The sequence below is a fragment of the Coptis chinensis genome, chromosome 1, assembly GCF_015680905.1.
Source record: "Coptis chinensis isolate HL-2020 chromosome 1, ASM1568090v1, whole genome shotgun sequence".
NCBI lineage: Eukaryota > Viridiplantae > Streptophyta > Magnoliopsida > Ranunculales > Ranunculaceae > Coptis > Coptis chinensis.
The window spans coordinates 71282937-71301745 of NC_141456.1; the positions used below are offsets into that span (position 1 = coordinate 71282937).

The window sequence follows — 18809 nt, forward strand, 5'->3', positions numbered from 1 at the left end:
CTGTCGAAAGAAATGAATCTTGGAAAGCATTTCATCGGTCTTCAGTGGTGGGCAAAAATGTTCCATAAATAGTTGAACAAGTTTAGCCCACGAGTCCACGTAATTAAAGCAGGGCGGTTAACCAAGACGCTGCCTTATCAGCTAATGTGAAGGGAAATACCCCCAGTTTAATTTGTTCAGCACCAACCGAAGAATGGTGGAAAGTAGTAAGGACTTGGTCAATCCTACGTATGTGCTGATAAGGTTTTTCATGGTCTAACCCATGAAAAATGGGTAACAAATTAAATATATTCGGGGGGATTCGGAAATCCCCCACTGGGTCTGATAGAACGATGCAAGATTTAGGGCTATCGCTCAAGGCTTTATAAAAGTCCGAGAGAGGAGACTCTCTTTCTTCAGCCATAATCTCAGGTGTGGTATGTGGTGTGCTAGCTAGAGGTAAAGTGAGTGGTAAACTAGAAAGGCGTGTTTGTTGACGTTGGCGGTTAATTACATTAGGCATTTTTCTTCGGCCTGACCTTAATCTCATGCAAGGCTAAGACCAATCTTAATTAAAACAACAACACTCCAAACAATCCTGATATGCTAGTATGAACCTCTAACAGAAGATGCGAGGTGTGGAAGAAAAGAGTACCTGAAAGTCTCCTTGCTTCGCTTATGAATAACGTCTTGTTTACGCTTGCTCAGTGTATATAACAAGTTAGAACACTGAAAAACTTGAAAGCAATGGAAATTTGAACAAACCTATGGAAATCAAGCTGTTTCAACAGAGGGTGCGGGTGCGCTAAGAATATGCCTAGACAGGGCGCAGGTGGCGCTCAGGCAAAAGTTGGAATTCCAGGCGTGTGAGCGCGGGGTGCGCTTGTCTTTTGCTTTGGTAGGGCACAGGTGGCGTTCAGGCAAAATTCGAGATTCCAGGCGTGTGGGCACAGGGTGCGCTCCACTATGGCTTGCCCAGGGCACAGGTGCGCTCCGAGTAATTTTTCGTGGAAACGTGCAAATCTTAAACAGACAACCACAGTGAGAATCCAAACAAGGGTGGGTGGGATATGGGACTTTGAAAAACTATCAAGTCTATAGAAAACAATACTAAAAAGTACTAAGATGGCAGCGGCGCCATTTGATAAACGTAAAAAGAGTAGTTTACTACGAAATGAACGTTGAAACTCAAAACGCAAGAAAACTAAACTAAATTACGCGTTGCTATCAAAGATTTCTATACTCTCAATTCTATCGAAATAGAGTGGAGTAAAAAGTTCGTTCCACTCTCAGTTCCTTAGTATTGAAGTTTTCTACAATTGACTAGTAATCCAAAGTTTAATGAGAGCAATGGTGGAGGTTTTATACTACGACGTGAATTTGAACGACAAGATACGAATAACGAAACGACATATATAAAGATGTGAACTTTACTACTTTTAATTAACCAATACTTCAAATCTAATTAATGACTAAGAATGGAATAACAACAATTGAAATTAAATCTAATAAATTGAAATGACAAAAATTAAAATGACAAGAATAACTATTTTATTTATCTAACTTAAATGAAGAACAATGATTCAAAGGATTAATCTAAAATAATGAATTGAAACTAATTAATTTAACTAATTGAATTCAAATAAAACTAGATCTAGAAGCTATTTTAATGGCTACTTTTTTTTACTCTAACCTATCTAAATATCTCTAACTTAAGAGCTAAGTCTTATTTTATACAAGGGAGGAGACCAGATCCACAATTTCGTGCATGGGCTGAGGAGCCATGTTTTGGGCCGGAAAATCGAGCCTAAAGCTTAATTTCTTCAGTCTACAGAGCCCGTTTCAGCTAGCTTCGACTTCAGTAGACTTTTCATCCACTTTTGCTCCTCTGATTTGGTCAAGTCTTAGACCATTGGAAATCTCTTTCCGAGCCGGTCGTTTTAATGTAAGGTAGGCCCAATTCCGAGGTTTGAGCCCAAGGATATGGTCTTCGGAAGTTCTGCCGACTTGTGCACTATTTCTGCCCGTGTTGACTTTTCAACTTTTGACCGGGCTTTTTAAAGGCTTTGTCTCCTTGAATCTGAGCCTTTATCATAGAACTTTTTAGCAACCAACCATTGCTCCTTTATCTCGCCAAAGTGGCACATTTCTACACATAATTGACTTTACTGCCTAGAATACATAAAAACATGTAATCAGCACTAACTCTTATTTATTACTCGCATAATTGGTCTAAAAGTATGATTATTAAAGGGTTAAAACTACAGTTTTGTGCTCTTATCATAAGCCTCTGAGGCTCCTTTACTAAGGAAACTACCCCCATTCATTATATCAAGAACCTCCTTATGGTGATGTAAAAGCCCTTTGAAAAAGGCAGGAATAAGCATGTCTTTCGCAAGGTTATGATGTGGACACTTGATGAGAAAATCAGTGAAATGATTCCAGGCCTATGAAAAGGATTCATGAGTGTTCTGGTGGAAGAAATGAATCTAATATATCATTTCATCTATCTTCAAAGGTGGGTAAAACTATTCCATGAATAATTGAACAAGTTTGGCCCATGAGTCCATAGAATTAGGCACTTGGGCAGTTAACCAAGATGTTGCCATATCGGCTAGGGTGAAAAGAAACACCCTCAATTTAAGTTGTTTCAAACCTACGGTAGGATGATGAAATGTGGTAAGAACTTGTTCTATCCTACGCATATGCTGATAAGGCTTCTCATGGTCTAACCCATGAAAAACTGGTAACAAATTAAATATATTTGGGGGGATTCGAAAATCCCCCACTAGGTCTGCAAGAATGATGCAAGACTTAGGGCTATCGTTAAGGGCTTTGTAAAAGTCAAAGAGAGGAGTCTCTGGTGCTTTAGCCATTAACACAGGTGTAGTGTGTGATATTCTAGATAGGCATGTGCGTTGACGTTTATGATAAAGAACAGAATATGGTGTACTCTTACCGGACCTTAGTCTCATGCAAGGCTAAGGCCAATATTAAAGTAAAACGAACAACAGTCAAAACAACCCTGATATGCTAGAATAAAAAACTCCTCTGACAGGAGAGGCGAGGAGTTGAAGAAGGAGTACCTGAATGCCTCCTTGCTACGTGTTTGAATAGCGTCTTGTATACGCAATGCCAGTGTATTTAAGAAGTTGAAAACACTGAATAACTTTGAACAAATGAAAGTTTGAACTAACCTATGAATATCAGACAGTATCATAAGGGGCGCGGGTGCGCTTGGAAATAGGCGTAGAAGGGCACAGTCGTGCTATTGCCTGACTCGACTTCCAATACTTTGAGGACGGATGCACTTCAGAAATAGGGTACTTTGGGCGTGGGCACGCTCAGTGTAGAATTCCAAAAAAATTAAATTTCTGAACCAAACAAACACAGTTAGAACCAAACAAGGGTGGGTGGGTTTAATGGGGTTTTGGTAGGATCGAAAATACTAAAGGAAACGAATTTAAACATAACTAAGATTGCAGCGGCGTCATTTGATAAAATGTAAAACAATAGTTTTACCTACTCTTAACTAGTTATGCTATGAATAAGTAAAACTAAATGCTATTTTACACTATGATCAAAGTTATCTACTCTCGGTTATCGTAAAATATGTGGAGTAGAGAATTCGTTCCACTCCTAGTTTGTTTAAACGTAAGTTTCCCTAATTCTAACAAAACGAATGAGAGTAATGGATAGTGATTATACTAATATCGGAATTTAACTAATAAAAATATTCTAACTTGTATTATGGCAAATTGATACTAAGATGTGAATATGGAAAAGGGATTAAGGGAATTTGATTCCACTTAAATGAATTTCTAATATGATTGCGTAGATTATTACAATCCTAATCAATAAAGATTAAGTAATTGATCCCTAATTATTCATGGCAATCTCTACCAACTGATAATTAACATGTGAGGAAGTTCAACCCATTCTCATGGAGAATCAACTAACCTACTATAGTGAAACTCTTAAATGCAATAATTCTAACTAACACATCAAGTCTTCATTTAAGCTTTATCAAACCCCTTTAATGGAGGTTTAACTAGAAGTCATTAGACTATCATTAATATATAAATAAGAAGAAGACATAATGAAGAAGAATAACTTAGATTTTATTAATCTAATGGAATAATGAAGAACAAACAACTAACTTAAAACTAATGAAAGAGCTATATGAATTAAAACCTAGGTTGCTAAATAATAACTAACTTAGAGAGTTATGCCTTAGTCCTCTTTATATAAGAGAGGGATAGGTTTACAATTTCGTGCATGGGCTTTGGAGCCATGTTTTGGGCCCTTAAATCAAGCCCAAAACCTAATTACTTAAGTCCAAAAAGGGTTTCTCTATTAGAAATTACTGCAAAAGCCTTTTAGTCCACTTCTGCTCCTTTTATTGGGTCAATTCTTGGACCATTAGAAAGCACTTTCCGAGCCGGTCGTTTTGACATATAGTAGGCTGATAAGAACCCAAAACTGTAGTTTTAACCCCTTAATAATCATACTGTTAGACCAATTATGTGAATAATAAGTAAGAGTTAATACTGATTACGTGTTTTTATGCATTTCAGGGCTTCAAAGTCCATTATGTGCAGAAATGTGCCACTTTAGCGAGATAAATGAGCAAAAGTCAACAGAACTTCCGAATGCCATATCTTTGGACTCAGACCTCGGAATTGGGCCTACCTTATGTCAAAACGACCGGCTCGGAAAGAGCTTTGCAATGGTCTAAGCCTTGAGCCAATCAGAGGAGCAGAAGTGGACGAAAAATCTGTCGAAGCCAACTGCAGCTGAAGAGCCCATTTTGGACTAAAGAAATTGGGTTTTGGGCCCGATTTTCCGGCCCAAAACATGGCTCCAAGCCCATGCACGATTTTTGGATCTGGAAGTATAAAAACAAAAGCTTGACTCTTTGTTAATGGCAGTTAGGTTAGGAAGCTAATGTTAATGGAGATTAGGGTTAGAAAAAGATAGATCTAGAATAATTTTTAGATCTAGTTTTTACATTCATTCCATTAATTAGTTTCATTATTTGTTTTAGATTAGTTATTTAAATCATTGAATATCATTCATTAGATAAATAAAATAGTTGTTATTCATTCAATCATGACTTGTTCTTATTTTTTTATTAGATCAATAAAGTTAATTATCTTTATTCACAATCTTAGTTTTAAATTCAGTTTAATTTAATTATGTCTTATTGTTATTATTGTTCTTGTGTTGAGAATGGTAGTATAGAAATTTCACACTAAACACATCACTCTCACTGTTCCTTGTGTTTGAATAATTGAATTCTATTTAAGTCTTGAGGGTTTAAGAGTGGAACGAATTCCTTACTCGTTGTATTGCATGAATATGTTTTGAGAGTAAGAAGAATTGATAACAACGTAAGAACGGTAGGATTACGTATTAGTGTTCTTGTAGCATTAATATTTAGGATTCTATTATTTTTATGGTTATCAAATGGGCACTGCCATCTTAATCTCGTTCAAGACAAGAATTCAATTGCTTGAATCAAGGGGCAATCCCCATTCTCTAACCACCACGCCCTTTTAATTTTTTCATTTTGTTTCTTGATTTTTTGGAACTGTTCCTTTGTTTTTGGGAATAGAGGCTGCGGATTCACAGAGAAAAACACTGCGGTGAAGGTATTTCTAAATTTACGAAAATTCTGAAAATATTCATACATAATATTTAATGTGTTGTTGATTTACTAGAATATTTTCAGATTTTTCAAAGTTGGTTTACCTTGTGAAAAAATACGATATTTATAGTGCTGCATTTCAGTTTTCACACCGTATGTTCTTGAAAAACAGACGAATAAGGTTACTTAGAGAGTTCTAAAAATTCTATAATTTTTACAGGAGTATCTATCCTAATCCAGGAGTTTGTAGTAAAAATTTGATGAGTTTTTGATTTGTTTTGACCTCCTAAATAGTAGAGTGTTTCCAGTGTGTTTCTGCAGTGTTGTAAACACTTAATATCTGGAACACCATCCAATAAGGAGAGGTTGTAGACATCCAATTGCTCTAAATTTTTTACAGGAACAACTAGAATCTGTCAGGAGTCTCCAGTAAAATTTTGGAAATTTTTGGATTTGTTTTGATGGGTTAACCATTCGGTTGTTTGTATTGTGTCCGAAAACGGTTTCGCAAACTTTGGAGGGCTGTAGAGGGACTTTCACTGCTCCGATCGATCTGAAATTTTACAGGCTACTTGATAGACGTCTTAGCAAATTACTGTAAAAATTTCAGATTTTTTGGAGTACGATAAAAGGCCTAAAACTTGAAAACTCTGGAGCGCGCCCGCGCCCATGTTGAGCGCGACCCGCCCTTATTCACTGTAATTTCAACTTACCTTGAGCGCGCCCGCGCCCAACCCGCGCCCTACCCGCGCCCAACAAGGAAAATTCATCCGAACAGCCCAATTTTCATAGGTAAATGCATATTTTTATTCCTTAAAGTTATTAAGTGTTTCTAACTTGTTAAATACACTTAAATCAGCGTATACAAGGCGCTATTCAAAGCAGCGTAGGGCAGGCATTCAGTGCTCCTTCTTCCACTCCTCGCCTCTTACGTAAGAGGAGTTTTAATTCTAGTATAATCGGGGCTTGTTTTTCGGAAATAAATACAACACGCCTATCTAGAATTTCACACACTACACTTGCATCAATGGCTAAAGAACAAGAGACTCCTCTCTCGATTTTTATAAAGCCACTAGCGATGGCCCTAAGTGGGTGCATCGTTCTTGCAAAACCTAGTGGGGGATTTTTGAATCCCCTAATATATTTAACTTGTTACGGTTTTCATGGTTTAGACCACGAGAAACCTTACCAGCTTCAGTAGGATAGACCAAGTTCTCACTACATTCCATCATCTGGCGTAAGTCGGATCAAGTTAAACTTAGGGTGTTTCCTTTCACCCTAGGCCCGACAAAGCGGCGTCTTGGTTAAGCTGCCCAAGCGCCAAACTCTGTGGACTCATGGGCTCAACTTGTTCAATTGTTCATGGAACAATTTTACCCACCATGAAGACAGATGAAATGCTTCACAAGATTCATTTCTTCGCCCGGAATCCTCATGAATCCTTTTGAGGCACGGAATCGTTTCACGATCTTCTCATTGAATGCCGCATCATAATCTTCGCGAAAGACAAACTTGTTCGTGCTTTCTTCAAGGGAGCTTTCACATTATCATAAGGAGGTTCTAGATATCATATGCGGGGGTAGTTTTCTTAGTAAAGGAGCCTTGGGGCTTATACATTCTTAGAAGATCAATCTAAGAGGAACAACAATTGGGGAGGTAACAATTCCTCCGGCTCCTCTCTCCTTCTTCTCGTGAGGTTAAACATGATCCCGAGCTTAAAACTCTTATCGATGCCCTCACTAAAAGGTAAATGCCATCTACGTTCAACAACAACCCACTCCGGTCATGAACATTAACTTCTACTTTCGTTGTAATGTGCATTTGTAGTCTTGAGCATTCGACTTCTATTGTCCTCTTGTCTATGCACAAACACCACCACAACCATCACACTTTAACCCGGTTAACTCAACATCAAGGACAAGAGAACTTAGGTGACCAGAATAGAGGTTTAGTACCCATGACCCGAGAACTATCAACATCAAGACATGAGCGGCTCAACAAGCTTTAATTCCAATACAACCATCTACGGACAAAGTAGTAGTAACCTTGTTGGAGAAACAAAATCAAATTATGCAACAAAACTCGACTTGATGAAAGATCGGCATGATCAAAACTCTAATATGATGAAACAAACAATGCAAATGATGCGATCTTTGTGCCAAAAGTTATTGACATGTCTTCTAACCAAAATAATAACCAAACCCGTGTTTCCAAGTCAAAGCGATTGCCTAATCCTAAGTCGACAAACACCGCGTTGAAATAAAAAGTATTGATTGTAATGGTAATATAAACCAAAGGGGACCTCTGAGGCGATCACTACCCCTTCGTTCGAGGGAGAGTAGTTGATAACCAAGTGACTATGCCTAAAGATTACCCATAAACGAAAAATGATACCATACCAAATACTATAATAGAAACCCAAGACCCTACAACTGTAGAAGTACCCGGTTAAACCACAACCAAAGGGAAAACATTACAAGATCCAATAATAGAAAGTGAAGACCCTACACCTGTAGAGGTTCCAATATGGATACCTAGATGGAAAGCGGATAGAGATAAAGCAAAGCCTAATAATAATACTTTTATCCCTTCATTAAAAATAGCGATAAAAGTACCATATCCCCAAAGACTAGTTGTGTTTAAAAATGGCGAAATTTTGATGAGATTAGGGAAGTGTTTAAAAATTTGACTATAAACCTACCTTTTCTAGAAGCTATAAAAAGTCTACTGGACACGCTAAGTTTCTAAAAGAGTTGTGCACCAAGAAGAGGAAAACCAATATACCCGAAGCATTCTTAACTGAACAATATCCCTCTTTATCTGAACATAGCGAAATTGTTAAGTACAAGGACCACTGGTAGATCCTCTTGTCTGATGCACCTTAGGTGATACCTTCATAACAACTGCTTTATTAGACACGGGGCGAGTGTTAACTTACTCCCTTTTTATTTATATAAACAACTGGGTCTAACAATACTTCACCAACCAAAATGACTTTGCGGTTAGCCGATCGTTCTATTAAGTATCGAGGGTGTAGTTGAAAATATTCTTGTTAAAGTTCAGGATTTTTACTATCCTGCCGACTTTGTTATTCTCGACCGCGAAGTTGCTCATGATTCCATTCCCATCATCTTAGAAACGTCCTTTCTTGGCAACCCTTGAATACCCAAATCAATTGTCGGGATGGCTCAATGACTCTTTCTTTTGGAAATCTTTCTGTAGAAGTTAACATGTTTAGACAAAAACAGGGACAACTAGGTTTGCCTATAGAAGGAGAAGTGAAGTCCATTGAGAGTTTTGTACCTCACATTAGTGTGGCTGACACTTTAGTCCCCACACTAGTAGATACCCCTCTTATGGAAGAAGACAAGGATCACAATTTCTACTCCCTAGACGTAGATAACATCAAGGAGGATTTCCTTCGACTCTTTTGCAACCCTTCTTTGCCGCCTCGCGAGTTCTCTCCTATTGACATCCATTCATCTCTTGACACCATGACGGAAGAAGAATTTTTGCCCTTTATCGGTGATTCTTCTTACCCACCTATTGAGGAATGTCTTGCATATCTCAAGGCCTCGATGATATAGACTTAAGAACACTAGTTGAACACCATTCACCCACCTCACATCCTCATGTCACTCATTCACCTTCCATCACGAATGTTCCTCGCCCTCTACCTTTTCAAAGAACCATTGAGTTTGTACTTGACCTTGGCGTTTCTCCTATGCTTCATAACTATCTAAAACCAACTGGTGAAGAAGTAACACCCGAGGATAAGCCACGACACTTTTCATTTTTTCCATTTTTCCCATTTTTCCTTCTCACACTTATCCACATTCCAAGTATTTTCCAAAACCATTCATTTACTCACGATCATTCACTTGGACACCTTCTCATTCCACTAAGCTACATCATAGGAAATCTTGGTGCTTAATTACGTTTGATGGTGCATTCCATGTTAATTATTTGTGGAAAGACCCACAACTTTTAGATTATTGATATATGGGAAACTGCATGTAAATACATATATATCACTTTAAGTCTAGGAATCGACTTTAAAATACCCGCGTTTTAAAACAAATTTTTACAAACTTGTTTTCAAAAATTTGTTTGGGGTGGGGTGTTTGGTTTTCCATTCTTGATCACTCAAATTCCTATTCTTACCCCCCCAATCCGCCGCTTGAAGAGTAGCTAAATTTCTTCTTGTTTGTTGTTTTGATGTTGTTTTTTTTATTATTTTTTAGTAGATAGGATATTCGTTGTTAAATTCCGTAGTTAACTTTGAATTTGGTAGTTAAATGTTGTTTGAATTTCAATTTTAATATAATGTGGTTCTTTTCAAATTGTGCATGGATTTTATTGTTAATCCCACCTTCGAATTGTTTGGGTGTGGTATTATTTATTATATCATGATTTGTAGAAGATCCTCCATTTTAGAGTTTGTTTTGGAGTGAAGGTTGAGAATATTGTCGTAATTGGCATACCTATGATTAGTTGTAGTGGTAGCATGATATGTAGGAGAGTTTAGAAGTTCTTGTTCTAAACCAAGTTTAAAAGATACCGGGGTTGTTAGGAAATCAAAACTATGGTTAGTTTCCGTTTTCGGGTTTGGCGATTTTTCTATTTCGGAAATTGCTTTAAAACAATTTGGCAACTTGCCGATTCGTTTTGGAAACCCGGAACCTATTTAAACTTCCATCATACTACACTCACAACCCCACTACACCACCCCACATCATCTTTCACTTTTCACTCCAACCTTTTTCTTGTTTTTCTTAGAAACCCGACTTTTCGCACTTCTTGCGCCGCCCCGCGTATGACTTCGCCCTATTACACTTTGTAAATCGAAAAATCACTAAATTAGCATGCTAGTAAAGCGACTGCGCACAAACAAAAAAAATCGAAAAATTCAGCGAAGCCGCCCAGCGCTGATGAAGGCGACCAGCGCTCAAACTCTGTAATTCAAAAACTAAAAAGCGACTTCGCGCTCTATCTGGCAGCGCCAGCGCCCTCTCCGATAACCGCGGGAAATTTCGATTTTCTGAGGTTTCTTCGAGGTTTTCGCAAATGTTCTCTGAGTAGTTTTGAGATGACACCACCTATAGTGATTCTGAGCAGTCATTTGAAGACTTGATGGGAACCTATACCTATGGAGCATCGTTAAAGGCCGGATCGTTGCATTAGGATAATGGCATCTTACGGATCTTGAAAGAACCTCATATAGAAGAGGAGGATGGCGAGTAAATCTTTGGGGTGCGGTAAGTTTTAGTTTTAGTTAGTGTAATGCGCTTATGTCCCAAGCAATTTAATTACGCTAACCCCATAATGGGTGGAACTCTTATAGAGTTCGTCGGTTTTATTTCCTATATTAGTATATTCTAACCTTGTTTTCGCGGATGTTCGAAATTTCCGCATTTCCATGGTATTTTTTCTACCCTCTTTATTTAAATGCTTTGAGGACAAAGCATGCTTCTTGTTTAAGGGGGCATAGAAACCGTGTAATTAAGACATCTGTTAGGATATAGATATGTATAATGTGCACTTGTTTTCTAGTTAAAATTTCAAAAATTCAAAAATATAAATAAAAAGTATGCTATACACTTAGGAATATTGGTATTGTTTTCTTTCTCCATGCTCTTAACAATCTAGAAGTCTCCGTAGGCTGTTTGCATCGAAATAATTGTTAGAAACTTAGGTTAATATGTATGTAATAATCTTTGCATCTATCTATAAATTTATTACATGAGTATCTATGATTGCTAGCGGTAAGTTTACGAAATCTAGGCTAGAGTACTCATTCTACAAATCCTGTGAGAATATAGCCTAAAGCCTTATATGAAGCCCGAAACATTTGAGAAATGACACAAAGGGAGAAGTAAAATCGGATAGAAAATCCACCGTCCACTTGCTTGATCACTAAACCATATCCTAAAGCGAGAATTTAGGCCTCTTTGGATCGATATAGCCAAAATTCAAACCTATGAATTATTTTCATTTAAGCCCCTCGAGCCTTTCTTTAGCCTTCCATAAACCACAATTCCTTTACCACCGCAATACAAAAACAAAACAAAATAAAAAAAAATAACCTACCCGATTTAGAATAAGTCGAGAATAGAATGAGGAAGAAGAAGAAGAAGAAAAACACATTGTAAACAAAAATTAGTTAGTTGCTTCAAAAAGAAGTTTCCATCCAAAGAGAAAAGAAAAAAAAAAAAAAAAAAAAAAATAAAATAAAAAAACTCCAAAAAATAGAATAAAAAGGGAGTCAAAAGCCAAAAGAAAGAAAAATATGGCTAAGGATGGAAACAAAGTGTAGAAGCAAAGTAAATAACAAGGTTTTCTCTAGTTACATAATATGAAGACTCTATTATCTCGGACTTGTCCTCTAGAATATCCATTTCCTTCCTTCTTAAACCATCTCCTAATCCCATGACACCTAATAAAGACCTCTAGCTCGATTAGGAATAGGTTAGTGTGATAGTAAGTGCGGATGTGTTTGATCGACCCGGCTTCCTTGTTGTCATTGAAGTTGTAAGGTAAAGTGTGCCCACCGCTTTTGCTTGGAGTATGAAACTTGTGGAAAAATCAGTGGTTTTTTGTTGACATTTATGTGAGGACCTACTTAAGGGCGCTATTCCGAAGTTTTCAGAAATAGGACTGCTATTACATTTCATAGTATTACTCATTGTTATATGTTTATTTTAGATGATTGATTATTATGCATATATTAGCTTAGGGTTATTTTGGGTTATTCTTATGTAATTGCTAGAGATGTGTATAGATAGTTGAGCATGAATAAGGAAACAATAGTTTTATTTTCTTAGTCGTTGTAGTATAGATGAAGTTTGTGAGTACCTTCACTGGAAAACTCTCCGCGAGGCTATAACTATCCACTAGGGAATTCCTAGTGGTTTAAAGAATGTTGCATATGGTCAATGCAATGCGCACTTTCAGTGAAAGCGAGTAGTTAGAACTCCATTTTTGGTCACTTATTCTAATTTCTCATATTTGCTTGAGGACAAGCAAAATCTTTGTTTGGGGGTGGTTTGATAAGAGCCCAAAACTGTAGTTTTAACCCCTTAATAATCATCTTGTTAGACCAATTATGTGAATAATAAGTAAGAGTTAATCTTGATTACGTGTTTTATGCATTTCAGGGCTTCAAAGTCCATTATGTGCGAAAATGTGCCACTTTAGCGAGATAAATGAGCAAAAGTCGTGAGAACTTCGAATGCCATATCTTTGGACTCGACCCTCGGAATTGGGCCTACCTTATGTCAAAACGACCGGCTCGGAAAGAGCTTTGCAATGGTCTAAGCCTTGAGCCAATCAGAGGAGCAGAAGTGGACGAAAAATCTGTCGAAGCCAACTGCAGCTGAAGAGCCCATTTTGGACTAAAGAAATTGGGTTTTGGGCCCGATTTTCCGGCCCAAAACATGGCTCCAAGCCCATGCACGATTTTTGGATCTGGAAGTATAAAAACAAAAGCTTGACTCTTTGTTAATGGCAGTTAGGTTAGGAAGCTAATGTTAATGGAGATTAGGGTTAGAAAAAGATAGATCTAGAATAATTTTTAGATCTAGTTTTTACATTCATTCCATTAATTAGTTTCATTATTTGTTTTAGATTAGTTATTTAAATCATTGAATATCATTCATTAGATAAATAAAATAGTTGTTATTCATTCAATCATGACTTGTTCTTATTTTTTTATTAGATCAATAAAGTTAATTATCTTTATTCACAATCTTAGTTTTAAATTCAGTTTAATTTAATTATGTCTTATTGTTATTATTGTTCTTGTGTTGAGAATGGTAGTATAGAAATTTCACACTAAACACATCACTCTCACTGTTCCTTGTGTTTGAATAATTGAATTCTATTTAAGTCTTGAGGGTTTAAGAGTGGAACGAATTCCTTACTCGTTGTATTGCATGAATATGTTTTGAGAGTAAGAAGAATTGATAACAACGTAAGAACGGTAGGATTACGTATTAGTGTTCTTGTAGCATTAATATTTAGGATTCTATTATTTTTATGGTTATCATAGGCCCAATTCCGAAGTCTGAGTCCAAAGATACGGCCTACGGAAGTTCTGTTGACTTTTCTGCTCTATTTCTACCCGCGTTGACTTTGACTTTTCAGCTATGACCGAGCTTTAAAAAGGTTTTTTCTCTTTGAATCATGGCCTTTAATCATATAACTTCTTATCAACCAACCTTTGCTCCTTTATCTCACAAAAGTAACATATTTCTTCACATATTTGTCTCCAATACCTGAAATACATAAACGCACGTAAACAATACTAACTCTTATTTATTATACACATAATTGTTCTAAATGTAATATTATTAAGGGGTTAAAACTACAGTTTTGGGCTCTTATCATCCATCTAATTCAATAATGGGTCTACAAGCATTCAAGAATCCATCAAAAGAAGCAGTAAAACACTCATAAACATCTTCAAACTGTAAAGTTTGATCATTTCTAGAACAAAAAGCAATTGACCTTGGATTACTTCTCATTATATGATAAAAAATGGAGTACACAGAATATATAAGTAACAATAACAATGCATAAGCAACACACATATAGATAACTAACATTATCAATTCAAACAATATATAAACACATAAAAACATTTAAGTTTTACCTGATCACATAGCACATGTACTAGTTTGTAACTCTCTGCAAAATCTCAATGAATCTATTGTAAGCATCTAATTCTTGCACTCCATGTAGTCCATTAAGAGATTGCCACATGTTGTTTATGTCTAATGTCATCAATGATGTTTCTTGGAGTACAAGTCTTGTGATGTACCTTCATATGTTCTAACATAACAGTGTCCACCCAAACTACATCACCCATTTTATTCTTATGGTCTGTATCAGCAACACGTCTATGTTCATTGTTAAAGGTGCTTAGTTTCATTGTAAAACCATCACTCTTCTTCTTCCGCCAATAAGCCCTCCAAGGACACCCAATAGACTCACATATATCTAGAATTATGTAGGACTCATTGACAACCATCCTAGCTACTAACTATCCTTAATGCAATAATCCTTAATCTCCTTCCTCAATATTTTTATATTAGGCCACTCCATACCTCTTTCCCACTCATCTTCAACAATGTGTGGCCTAATATCATTGGCCTCAGTTCTCTACACATCATAAGTCTCACCTTCATAGTTATAGTACTCTGCAGACCTTGGAATAATATACTCCAATTCATCTTCAGATGAGTGTGCACTGTGATACTCTTCAGGTTCCAATTCATCAACATTTGGAGGTGGAGGCTTTGTTGCTACTTTTCTCACTACAAGAACTTCAATACCTTCATCATCATCTAGCTCGTCTTCACACATGACATTGTATGTGTTGACATCAAAGGTCCCCACATTAGAGCAAAAAGGGTCATCTTCATCAACAATGACACCCTTTCCTTTGACATTTCTCCCACCCTTTATCTTCTTACTTGTCTCTCTAGACTTGGCATACTTAGTTGGTTGTCTCTTTGCTGGTTTGGACTGCTTCCTTTTTCCCTTCCTACCAACTTCTTCTTGCACAACTTCTTTTCCTTTTGCTTTCAAAGCTTCATTGTATGCCCTTTTAAGTGTCAACTCAGAATCACTACCAACTTCTGCATATATGGTCTCTTCAATTGTGGGGTCTTCAACTTTAGGTATGCCCTCTTCAAATAATACATCAGGTGTGGGAACTGCAATGTCTTCAGTCATGTCATAAACTTTATTTTCAACATAAACATCACAGTACCCATCAAGATTGGTAACTAACTGTCTCCACATGTCCAATAAATTAGCATCAAGCACTGTATACCTGAACTACTTTACCACCAACAATGTAAGCCAGCTTGACCTCTTCCATGTTGACATCCAACAATACATCATCCAAGTCTGATTGCATGTATAAAATATTTAGTTTATAACCATCTACATTCATCATCCAAACTTCCTTTTTACCAGTGAAATCTTTTTTTGACACTGTTAACCCTCTACGAGGTGTCTTAAAGAAACCACCCCTATAGTGAATCAACAGGTTTCTCACTTCATTATCGGCCATGACTGTACAGAATGAAGACACACTAAAATGAAAAACAAAATCACTGTTAAATAGCTATTTGAACAACAAATCAATTTGGGGTATCATTAAACATATACATAGAATTAGGCAGACACTCTCCCCCCGCCCCCACTCGAAAAACAAAAATTAGGGTAAACCTCCCACATTAATGTTATATCCATGTGAGATTACGTATGCAACTTTTAAAAGGATCCAACTTTTTTCCTTGTACTACAAAGCCATAACAATGTTATAGCCATGTGAGATTACGCATGAACTTTTAGAAGGGACCAACTGTTTCTCATGTACTACAAAGCCTTAATTTTTATAAGTTCATCATATGGTTTTAGAAGCAAACAAGTTTAAAAGCATTAATAAATGGTGAATTTCACTTGATTACCTTCGGATCTAAGAAAAAGATGAGGCCTTGCAGTTGATGACGTGTTGCACGGTTCTACTAAAAAATGCTTATATAACTAGATCACCTTTGACAAATTAAAACGCCTACAACTTTGAAAATACAATTATATAACCATAATTAAGTGTTGTTGTCGCTCAAACACTAGCTCAGTGATGTAATAAACAATAATAGAGCATTTTCCCGCTAAAAAAATTAGTTTTACCTCTTTATACAAGTGATTGGACGTATCACTACTATTTGGCTTTGAATCGTTGGATAGAATGCATTGGATGACGCCACGTGTCTATCTATTTTCACTAAGAAGTAACTTCTTTACTAACTTATCATAACCGTTTGATTACTTTCACAAGATGGCAACACGTTGAATTTCAAACCATGGTAAATAGTACGGTGGAAAATGAGTAATGAAAATATCACGGGTAGTGAGTGTCTTCTTCTTTGGATCACTTCTGACCGATGATATTTTCTTCGTAGATCATGACACAAGTCTTATTTGACTTGGTGTGATGACTCAAAGTCAAGGGTTTTTTTGCATCATTACTCGCGGCTAAGGGTAGTGGGGTATTTTTACTACAGTTGACTTCCGAGATAACAATCAAGACATGTTGACTTGGACAAGCCGTGAAAATAGGGGTGGAGGGTATGTCTAACTAACCCTAAAAAATGTCATGTTCACTCATACCGCTTGCCTCGTATTTCTAAAATGGTTGATGCCACTTCAGGGTTTAAAGGAATTTCCTTTATGGATGCCTCAATGAGATTTTATCAAATTGCATTAGCCAAAGATGAACAAGAACTTACACCTTTCATAATAAACCAAGACTTCTTTTGCTATAAGGTAATGCATTTTGGTCTAAAAAATGCACCGGCAACATATCAGAAATACATCATTTTTAAACTTTTTAGGCAAGTTTATGGAATCTTATATTGAATATATGGTCATCAAGTCGTATGAAGAGTCTTCGCACCTTCATCACTTGCAAAAATTCTTTGATCAGTGATAAGAAATAATTTAATAGCTTAGAAACAATAGATATGGAGAGGGGAAAACTGTAATTTATCAAGATATGAAACTCTCTAAATCATGTGATAAAAAGGAGAGTAGTCGTGTTCGCCAAACTCTAGTCATACACTACTTGAATGCAAGTTTAGATTATAAATATACTTTACTAATGAGAGTCAAAACAGTAGATTTGAGGGTGAAAACAGTGAATTTAAATGATGAAAAGATATTAGAAGGGGTTTAATCTGCTACGCGATTCGATTGACTATTAGTTAGTATCAAATCGCTTGTATTGATTCCTAGTGAAGACCAAGTCCTCTTAGATCGAGGTTTCACTACCATGAGAGTGTAACTCCACCACAAATCTCTTAGTTGTGGCTCTATACTCTAGTTCTCTATTATGAGCTCTATCTCTAGTAACTCATAATGAACAACTTGACATTCTTTTATACAAAACAATAAAAGTAATAGCTACTCATCCTCACATGACTTCATAAACCTCCTCTAATGGAGGTTTAGCCTTGTATCATTGGAATCATTACACTAAGACAATAATAAGAAGACATAATTGAAATTAACTAAAGCTTTTGATTGGTAGGAAATAATGGTGTCTACAATACTAAATTATTCTAAACTAAGGAAAAGTAAACCTAATTAAAACTACTAAGGGTTTGCTAGAAGCGGTGTGTTATATAGGAGAGGGTTAGGGTTACATATTCGTGCATGGGTCAAAAAGGGCAACTTTGGGCCACTAAAGTGAGCCCAAAGTCCATTAGGTAAAGTCTAAAGACGCCACAACTGCTAGAAATTACTTTTGTGCCCTTTTAGCCCACTTTTATAGCTCTGATTAGGGCAACACTAGCTCTATTGGAAAGCTGATTCCGAGCTGGTCGTTTTGACATAACGTAGGCCCGAGTCCAAAGATACGGCCTTTTGAAATTTTGTTAACTTTTTTGTCATTTTTCTACCATAATTAACTTTGACTTCCCAACTTTGACTGGGCTTCAAAAAGGCTTTTCTCCATGATTCTTGGGCTTTAAATGTAGAACTTCTTCAGTAATCATCTTGACTCGTTTTCCATGCAAAAGTGGTGTTTTTAGTCACCTAATCAACTTCAAGTCCTGAAATGCACAAAAACACATAAACAGTATTAACTCTCATTTATTATAAACATAATTGACCTAAGTAGAATACTATTAAAGGGTTTAAAATACACTTTTGGACGCTTATCACAACACCCCCAAATAGGATTTTGCTTGTCCTCAAGCAACGATGAGAAATAAAAACAGATAAGTAGCCAAAAATGTGGTCCTAACTAATCTCGTTTCGTAGAGTGCGATTGCATTAACCATATGCAATAAGGCTTTAAACCACTAGGAATTCCCTAGTGGACGAGTTATAGCCTCGTGAGAGTTTTACGGAGAAACAAACTTCATTTATACTACAACGACTAAGAGACAAAAATAAAATTTCCTAATTACTCTCAGATATCTATACATCTCAATAACAATATAATAAGAATAATGCTTTTGAAACTTAAGCAAATACACGCATAATAATCAAATCATCTAAACATGCACATGCATGTTGTGACAAAAATACTATGATTTTTGAAACTTTTGGAATGGCGTCCTTAAGTAGGTCCTCATAATTTGTCAAGACAAAAATACTATGA

General features: G+C 36.5%; 1 non-coding gene across 1 annotated transcript; it reads left to right on the plus strand.

The window, feature by feature from the left end:
• The first annotated feature begins 2376 nt into the window (after positions 1-2376).
• LOC147525103 (small nucleolar RNA R71) lies at positions 2377-2483 on the plus strand. The gene has a single exon (XR_015206498.1). It is a non-coding gene; the product is annotated as a small nucleolar RNA R71 (small nucleolar RNA).
• Positions 2484-18809: the final 16326 nt, after the last annotated feature.